Here is a 9,578-nt window from a genome sequence, read left to right on the forward strand (position 1 = left end):
CCTTCCTTCCTTCCTTCCTTCCTTCCTTCCTTCCTTCCTTCCTTCCTCTTTTTTTCTTTCTTGTTGATAAAGTAAAAATTTGGTTTATTCAGCTGTTCATGACACAGTACACAAGAGGCAAAGCGTTTCACATAGATGTCCCTTCCAACTCCCTGGAGTGTTAATTTCTTTCACTAAAAAGACTAGACATGAGAGGCAGACGGTGCTTAGGCAACTGAAATAAAGATGGTGAGGGGACAGGCACAAGGGGACTGTCAGTCACAAGCTATTTTCTAAAACTTAGCTGGAAACAAAGGAGCACCACTCCTGGCCGCTCCTGCTGTTGTGGGCCTCGGTCACCCCCATCACACAGGTATGGCAACGCTTTCTGATGGTTGCCCTTCCTGTCTTGCTGGATGCTGTAGTATGGGGGCTTGCTGTACTTTCTCATGAATTCAGACCTCATTTTCACCAGGTCTGCTGCACTGCGAGAGACTATGATTCTAGTCAGGATTTTATCGTGAGTGACCTTGCCCTTCATGGAGTCGTACAGTCAGCAGAATACTGGGGCTTGTCCTGAATGCACTGGACCGGGTTCAGGAAAACCTCTTCCAGGTGTCCTTTGACTCCTTGATGCTCTCCAGCATGTCATAGCTCAGTAGCTTTTTATCCCTGGAAGTAGCCAGACACTTTCTGGAGGTGACACACTCTTCACTCATGATGCAGATCCACTTGAACACATCAGTTCCTTTCCTCTTCACTCCAGCATCCTAGAGATCCTGGGCATCTTGGTCAGTTGGTTTATGATCGATGACAGAGTCGTCTTCCGTTCTACCCTTTTTGAGGGCAACCATCGGCTTGCAGAAGTCACCAGATGTGTCAGAAACGATGTCCTCCAGATCAGTCTTGTACATTTCCTTGTAGATTCTGTTAATTTCTTGAAGTTCCTGGTTGGTCCTTGAGCAGAGATCTCAATGAGAGAGTCCCCATCAGTCCCTAGCCCCTTCACGGAGGTTTTCAGCTCAGAAGCATCACACGGAGCAGGTGGCTGGACAAGGCTAACTTCAGAGCTGATGCAAGTTTCTTTTTGGTCCTTCTCTGGTAGGCAAAGGCAATATCCTCTGTTCTTGCTGCGGTTGGTCAAAATGTTGACAATGGTGACCTCATCCACACCTTTGGTCTTGATGGTCATTTCAGTGTTCAGAGGATCACTCTCCAGCTGATCAAGATTGGTGTGCTCTTGGACGGACCCGTATGCACTTGGGAATGTGGAGTGATCACCCTCCAAACAGCTTGGAGAGAATTTCATGAACAGCAGACATTTTTTTTTTTTTTAAGTTTTATTTACTTATTTTGAGAGTGCCAGTGGGGGCGAGGCAGAGAGAGGAGAGAGAATCCCAAGCAGGCTCTGCACTGTCAGCACAGATCCCAACTCGGGGCTTGATCTCAAAAACCGTGAGATCATGACCTGAGCCAAAATCAAGAAGAGTCGGACATTTAACCGACCGAGCGGCCCAGGTGCCCCACTTTTCTTAGTTAATTCATAAGCAGTGCCAGAATGAGCACATATAAATTATAACTGGCATAGTTTTAACCTCACTGGACCCATGTTTAACACCAGTATGGGGTATGATGTTACATATATACCAAACAGAGGTTAGATTAAATTCTGGTCTTAAACTAAATCAGAGTTTCATGTCTCACCATTCTGTGACAAGGACATAAAACTTAATATTTGGCAACCATCAAAGCATTTACCAAAAGTTCCTGTAAAGATTTCAAAGTAATGCTTTTGCTTTAACCCAGTGTTAGAAGTCTCCTTTAGCAAATTAGGAAGTCAAGAGTGGCAGGTCAATAGAGGTCTTCATTCATGCCTTTCGTTTTCTGTAGATCTGTATATCCCCCACCGTGGGCGCTGCTGGGAATATAGCAGATGAAGCACAAACATGAGTCAGAGACAATTACAGAGATTCACACGGAAGAAACTACCCCGGTGTCCCATGCCGATGGAGAGGAAGTTAAAAAACAACAACAAAGATTAGGTATTCGGCCTCCTTACTCTGGGCTAGACCAACTATTTCTTATGATTGTCAACATGAAAAATAATTATAACAAACTGTGCATCCTATATGCAAGATACTGTATATATGTATTTAATTTTAGTGTTAATCCTATGAGGTAGGTGCTATCATTTACTCCTATTTTGCAGATGAAGAAACTGAGGCCAAAGAACAGAAAAACTTGCCCGGGGCCACAGAGCTAGCAACCATTACCTGGCACTGGAAGCATAGTGGTCTGGCTCCGTGCACAATGCAGAGTGGAGACGAGAATTCATGGTGGGATACGCCCCACACGTCCCCAAGGCTGCAGCCGAGAACGAGAGGCGGAGGCGAAGGGGCCTCCTGTGTGCACAGCCTGGTTGCTGAGACAAAGACCAAGCGCCGAGAGGGAAAACTTTGTGCAGAGCTCAGCTGTGGAGTCAAGCCTTACAGCGTTTTTCCCATAACGTCAGGAAAGAGTCAGCCTGCCTCTGGCAGGCCGGAAATCTCCTCCCATATTTTCTTAAACGCAGAATGACTTTCCAGGCATTTTGCTCCAGCAGCCCCACATAGGGCAGGGAGGGGCCTGGAGGCAGGCGGGAGGGAGCTTTGGCCGTCAGTCCGTATTCTCCGTCTTTACAGAACGCCATTTCTGGGGATGGGGAGGGGCCTGGGGAGCATTGAACGTCTGCTCAAGAGAGGCCATGAGGCCTGTGATAACTTGCATGGCTAATCTGATAGAAGAACAAGATTCCTTTTATCAAAAGCCCCGATGAAAACAAACAGCTGAAGTGTAAAGGTGTTTGCAAGCAGCTAGCAGGAAATGCTAAGGGCAGAGTGTTTGAAACACCCAGGGGTCCCTGGGTGGCTCAGTCCGTTAAGCGTCCGACTCTTGGTTGTCTGGCTCAGGTCACCATCTCACGGTTGGTGTGTGGGAGCCCCGCATCAGACTCTGCACTGACAGTGCGGAGCCTGCTTGGGATTCTCTCTCTCCCCCTCTCTCTGTCCCTACCCTGCTTGTGCTGTCTCTCTCTCAAAATGAACTTAAGAAAAAGAAAAGCAACAGCCAAAATACAAGAGTGTGTTGGATTGGAAGGGAAAGGAACAGATAGATATGAAAGCCAACCTCTGGGCCCCAGCTGAAAGGTGGGTGGAGGAAGGGTGAAGAATTTCAGCCTGTAACCCCGAGAGTTGTGCGCAGACTGATCTTTGCAAAGGATGCCAGATGTCGTGGAAAGATACGGAGATGTATTTTCTAGAGTCCTGGAGGTTGGCTTAGGAGGGGCCGTAGCCAAGATTCCCTCATATTACAGGCCAGAAGCGGGAAGTAACTTGCCTAAAATCACACAAGTGATGTAAGAACCGGAATTAAAGCACAGGTCTTGGCTTCTAATTCCTTGTGAGTGGGGGAGGGGCAGAGAGAGGGAGAGAGAGAGAATCCCAAATGGGCTCTGCACCATCAGTGGGTCTCGAGCCTACAAACTGTGAGATGATGGCCTGAGGCAAAATCAAGAGTCCGATGCTTAACCGACTGAGCCCCCCCAGGCGCCCCTGAGGGTGCTTTAAATGGAGACAGCTCGGGGCACCTGGGGGGCTCAGTCTATTAAGCATCCAACTCAATTTCAGCTCAGGCCATCATCTCAGTTGGTGGGATCGAGCCCCACTGACAGCATGGATCCTGCTTGGGACTCTCTCCCTTCTCTCTCAAAACAAATAAACATTTAAAAATAAAATAAAGTAAAAATAAATGGAGACAGCACAAGAGAGGCTAAGGTTTCCAGAACCTGGTGAACTGGAATTCCAGTCCAGCCTCCGTTGCTTCTCTCCGGCCTTGAGGAGAGAGTCGGCGGATTTCAGATTCTTGATTGTAAAACCGGCATGCACGGCCTACCTCCTAGGATTACTGTGAGGACCGCAGAGGAGTCCTCACCATTTTTGCTACAGGGCATGGATTTCCTATATGCAGAGGAAGGTTTTCACTGTGCCTGGCCCCCTGTTTCTAACCAAACCCGTGTCTGTGTGACATTCTGTTTGGCATTGATTAAACCGTGCAGATGCCTTCCTGAGCCCATCTATTTCACGCTGACAGGTGAGAAAAAAAGAACTAGGAAACTTGTTGAAGGAGCCAGAAATTCAGGTTGTCCCACATCGGTCCTCAGCGAATCTTAGCCCTGAATGGACCCTCCGATGACGAGTCACAGGGACTGGAAACTGAGGTCTGCAGAGACCAGGTGGCCTGTGCAATGTCACAGCAGGAAAGGCAGAATCAAGACAGTCCTGCTCTGCTGGCTGAGTCCACTCCATGCGGTTCTATCCCACTCTGGTACCTCATGAGAGTCAGGAATCCTCCCAGTGAGGTGGGGATAGTGGAAAGAAGGACAGGTCGGATACAGCTCGTGATTCCTCAGCCTCACTGGAGCCCTGGGGGAGAGGCAAAGTCAGGAATCCTTAACATGGGCATAAGTAATCACTCTGGCCTCTGATATGAACCCTCCAGCCTAGGGGAAGCCTTCAGGACATGTATTGACCGAGTCTGGGGAGATCCAATCATTCAACGTCTTTTGACACTTGGTGTGCAGGAGGCACACAGTTGAGCATTGCTGAAGAATTTTGGGCCTGAAGATTTTCTTTTAAGATTTTATTTTTTAAGTAATCTCTACACCCAACATGGAGCTTGAACTTACAACGCCAAGATCAAAGGTTGCGTGTTTCACCGACTGAGTTAAAGCAACCCAAGGTACCAGCTCCAAGCACCAGCACCCCCCACTTCATAGGCTATGCATGAGGTTGCATTTGGGCAGGATGGGGGGCTCATTGACTCAAACCACCAAAGTAGAATCACCTCTTCACCTTGATCCTCCGTTCCGGTGGTCGGCTTGCGATCGCAAAAAGCAATCTTCTTGAGTGGCCAGTAGCATACGGGAAGCACATGGGTGAAACAGGTACGTGCACCTACATATGCACATCATACCTTGCCTCTCTCTTATCTGGCCCCCAGCGTACAACATTCCTGAGATAAGGAAAATGCTGTAAATCTCAGAAAAGTGACAGTAAATGAAAAGGACAGTACATGCTGAGATGGGCCAAATAAATTGTGAAACCTACGTCACGGTTGTATGTATTTATTCTGAGACAGAGTAACATTCGTGAGCTTCTATCAACATAGGACTCAGAAAGGCCAGCGCCAGCCAGCACCACATCCGGGTTGCCTCCCTTGGCCCCACCATGCCCTACTGGGTGTCTGCCAGAGAGAGATGGAAACATTCAAGACAATCAGCAACTGCTTTCTGCCTTTGCTCCTCTGCTGGGAGAGGCTTCGGCTGTGTCATTGTCCTGATGCCAAAGATAATGGTTTCTAGGAGAGAAGGCACAAACCTTCTGAGGTCATCGACTATGTGGGCCTTGGAAGGCCATCCTGAGATGATCAAGGTCGGCAGGTCTCAGCAGTGCAGCAGCATGGGGTGCTTCTAGAGTGGAAATCTCTATGCCAGGAAGCAGGTTCCTTTTGTTCCATGACAGACCATTCATTCATTCATTCATCCATCCATCCGTTCATTCATCAAACATAATTCTTCATTCTTCTCCATCTTTACCACCAGCATCCTCATGCAAGCAAAATGAGCTATTCCAATAGCCTCCTAGTTTCTCACTGTACCCACTCCAGCTCCCCTCCTGGCCCCGAGTCAGGCCATCCTGGTTACAAAAGTCAGAGCAAAGGTCAGAGCTGATCAGGTCCTCCCTTTGCTTAAACCATCGCATTAACTTCCAATTTTTTTGTTAGGATAAACACAGAACTTAAAAAAAAAAAAAAAAGATGTGGTAGGCTGAACAACACCCTCTCAAAGATGTCTATGTCCTAACCCCCAGAACCCATGAATATGTTACTACCTTACATGGCAAAAGGGACTTTGCAAATGTGATTGAGTAAGGCTCTTGAGATGGGGGGTCATCCTGGAATATCTTGGTGCACTCAGTGTAATCACAAGCATCCTTATAAAATGGAGGCAGAAAGGTCAGAGTCCAGGTTGGAGACGGAGACAGGACAACAGAAGCAGACCGCCAAGCCACTGGCTTCCTTCCCTTCATTGGCTTCCAGTAATTCAGGACCCAAGGACATGATGACCCCCCTGGATTATGTATTCAATGAGTTAGCAACAATGTTGCTTTTACTGACCAGCCTGTCCCCCTGGTACATACTAGTGCTCAACAAGCATTGATTGGAGTGACTGAGGTTGGTGCAGAGATCAAACAGCTGCAAGGAGCCTTCACACCAGAAAGGAAGCAGTTTCTGTGCACAGCGTCAAACAACATAGGAAGTGCTATCGAAGTGTGAAAAAAGTGGGGCGTCACTAAGCCACTCCTATCCACGGAGCCGTGTTGTCTATTTAACTTTTTACTATGGAAAAAATCATTCACACACACCAGTATCTTCCATCCAGTTTCAGTAAGTAGCAACATTTGCCAATTGTTTTCATCTTTTTCCACAACTACTTTTTTTTTTTTCTGGAGTATTTTAAAGTAACCCCAAGAAATTATTTTACTTTACCCATAAGCACTTCTCTTTTGTTTCTGAATGTTTTAACTTTTTTTTAAATGATTTGCCCAAAGTCATATGGGCTTTTTTTTTTTCTTAAGTTTATTTATTTTTGAGACAGAGAGAGAGGATGGACGGGGGAGGGGCAGAGAGAGGGAGACACAGAATCAGAAGCAGGCTCCAGGCTCTGAGCCATCAGCCCAGAGCCCGACACGGGGCTCGAACTCACGGACCGCGAGATCGTGACCTGAGCTGAAGTCGGATGCTTAACCGACTGAGCCACCCAGGCACCCCTGTTTTAATTTTTTTAAAAAAGCGGCATCATGTATATTTTATTTATTTATTTATTTATTTATTTATTTTCTTATTTTTAATGTTTATTTATTGTTGAGAGAGAAAGCATGAACAGAGGAGGAGCAGAGAGACAGGGAGACACAGGATCCGAGGCAGGCTCCAGACTCTGAGCTGTCAGCACAGAGCCCGACATGGGGCTCAAACCCATGGACCACAAGATCACAATCTGAGCCGAAGTCAGACGCTTAACTGACTGAGCCTCCCAGGCATCCCTATTTATTTTTTTAAGTAATCTCTACACCCAATGTGGGGCTCAAACTCCTGAGATCAAGAGTCTCATGTTTGTTCTACCAACTGAGCCAGCCAGGCGCCACCATGATTTCTGAGTATTTTATTTATTTGTTTGTTTTAATTTTTTTTAATGTTTATTTATTTATTTTGAGAGAGAGAGAGAGAACATGAGGGGAGGGGCAGAGAGAGGGAGATAGAGAATCCCAAGCAGGCTCCGTGCTGTCAGCACAGAGCCCCACGCAGGGCTCAAACTCATGAACCGTGAGATCGTGACCTGAACTAAAATCAAGAGTCAGATGCTTAACTGACTGAGCCCCCCAGGTACCCCGTTTCTGGATATTTCGAAACAAATTCCAGCTCTCACGTCACTTCACTTACAAACACTTCGAGATGCACCTCCAATAGGTGAAGGTGATTTTTGTTCATACATATGACATCATACCTAACAAACCTAAAAATTCCTTCAGATTGTCTAATACCTAGTCTGTATTCAAAATTTTGCTGTTTTCTCCCCCCAAAAGTCTCTTTTTCATTTGTTTCTGTTGGGATCCAAATACGGTCCACACATCGTATTTTATTGCATGTTCCAGTCTTTTCTTTTATAAATTTTTATGTTAGAATAATTTTAGATTTACAGGCACGTTGCCAAGATTGTACAGAGGTCCCGCATACCCTTCTCCCAGCTACTCCCAGGTTATGTTAACATAACCAGGGTACTCTTGTCACAAGGAATAAATTAACACTGGTACAAAACAGTTAAACTACAGACTATGGTGAGATCTCACCACTGTTCCCCCTTTATCTGTTTCACGGTCTAATCTGGAACCCGCACTGAACTTAATCTTCACGTCTCCTCTGTCCCCTCCAGTCAATGACAGTTCCTAACAGAGATGACCGGAAAGCGTCGGGGCACAGGCCTCGTGGCAGAGAAGGCAGTCCGTGTGAGCTGCCCCCTTTCCCTCACCGGCAATATGTCTAAGTCCCACTCATCTTCCCCGCCATCCTCTTTGCAGTCAGTAGGCATTGGCATACAAAATGGTGGGTCTCACATTCATTCAAAAGACATGAGGTTGTCGACCAAGGCGTGGGGAAACACACACAGCTGGGAGGGCGATTTGGCAGGGTCTATTAAAATATAAAACGTACGGGCCCTAATGCTCACAACACTCCCTTTCTCTGTGTCTCACTAAAGAAACACTCTTCACGTGTGCCCAGAGTCATGTTCAAGGTGGTTCCCTGCAGCACTGTTCACTGGAGAAGCACCAGGAACCACTTGTCTAGGAGCAGAGGTGTGGTTAAACAAAACATAACACAGTCATACAATACAGTGCATTTACAATAGTGTAAAGGAACATGGGGAACCTGGGCGGCTCAGCCGGTTGAGCGTCCAACTCTTGGTTTCCAGTCGGGTCATGATCCCAGGGTTGTGGGATCAAGTCCCGGGTTGGGCTCTGGGCTGAACATAGACCTTGCTTGAGATTCTTTCTCTCTCTCTCTCTCTTTCTCTCTCTCTGCCCCTCCCCTGCTTGCTCGTGCTCTCTCGCTCTCTGGCTCTGTCAAAAATAAAAAAAAATAAAAGTTCAACAGTGTAAAGGAACAGACTACAACTATTTATCAGCATAAGAAGTTCTCTAAGCCTGTGTGGCTCAGTCCATTAAACGTCTGACTCATTTTCAGCTCAAGTCATGATCTCATGGTTTGTGAGTTGGAGCCACACATCTGGCTTCTTCACTGAGCGTGAGAAGCCTGCCCGGGATCCTCTCTCTCTCCCTCTCTCTCTACTCCTTCCCCGCTCACACTCTCTCTCTTAAAAGTAAACTTTAAAAAAAATTCTCTAAAATATCCTTAATTCAAAAATGCATCTTGCACTGTGATACAAACAGTATGATAACTTTTTTGTAAAACCCATATATGAAACAGCACCATATACATTCTTTGAGTTTGTATATCTTGAGAAAAGCATTTTTTAAAAATCTAGATTATATACCTCATATACATAATAATGGTTATCACTGGGCAGATGGTGGAAAAGGAAAGGATTCAGGGATTGAAACCTTATCCAATTTATTTTACCATGTTTAAATAAGGAATGCATTTGGGGCACCTAAGTGACTCAGTTAAGTGCCCAACTTCGGCTCAGGTCACCATCTCACAGTTTGTGAGTTCAAGCCCTGCATCAGGCTCTGTGCTGACAGCTCAGAGCCTGGAACCTGCTTCGGATTCTGTGTCTCCTTCCCTCTCTGCCCCAGCCCTGCTCACACTCTGTCTCTCTCTCTCTCTCTCTCTCTCTCTCTCTCTCAAAAATAAACAAACATTAAAAAATTTTTTTAAATTTTTTTTTAATGTTTATTTATTTTTGAGACAGAGAGAGACAGAGCATGAACGGGGGAGGGGCAGAGAGAGAGGGAGACACAGAATCGGAAACAGGCTCCAGGCTCTGA

The 9,578-nt window shown here is 46.3% G+C and overlaps 1 pseudogene; it reads right to left on the reverse strand.

Annotated features, from left to right (window-relative positions):
• Positions 1-288: 288 nt before the first annotated feature.
• On the reverse strand, positions 289-1,301 carry LOC121028927 (annexin A2-like; annotated as a pseudogene).
• Positions 1,302-9,578: the final 8,277 nt, after the last annotated feature.

Source organism: Herpailurus yagouaroundi, unplaced genomic scaffold, assembly GCF_014898765.1.
Source record: "Herpailurus yagouaroundi ecotype Mexico unplaced genomic scaffold, PumYag 100, whole genome shotgun sequence".
In the NCBI taxonomy this organism is placed as follows: domain Eukaryota; kingdom Metazoa; phylum Chordata; class Mammalia; order Carnivora; family Felidae; genus Herpailurus; species Herpailurus yagouaroundi.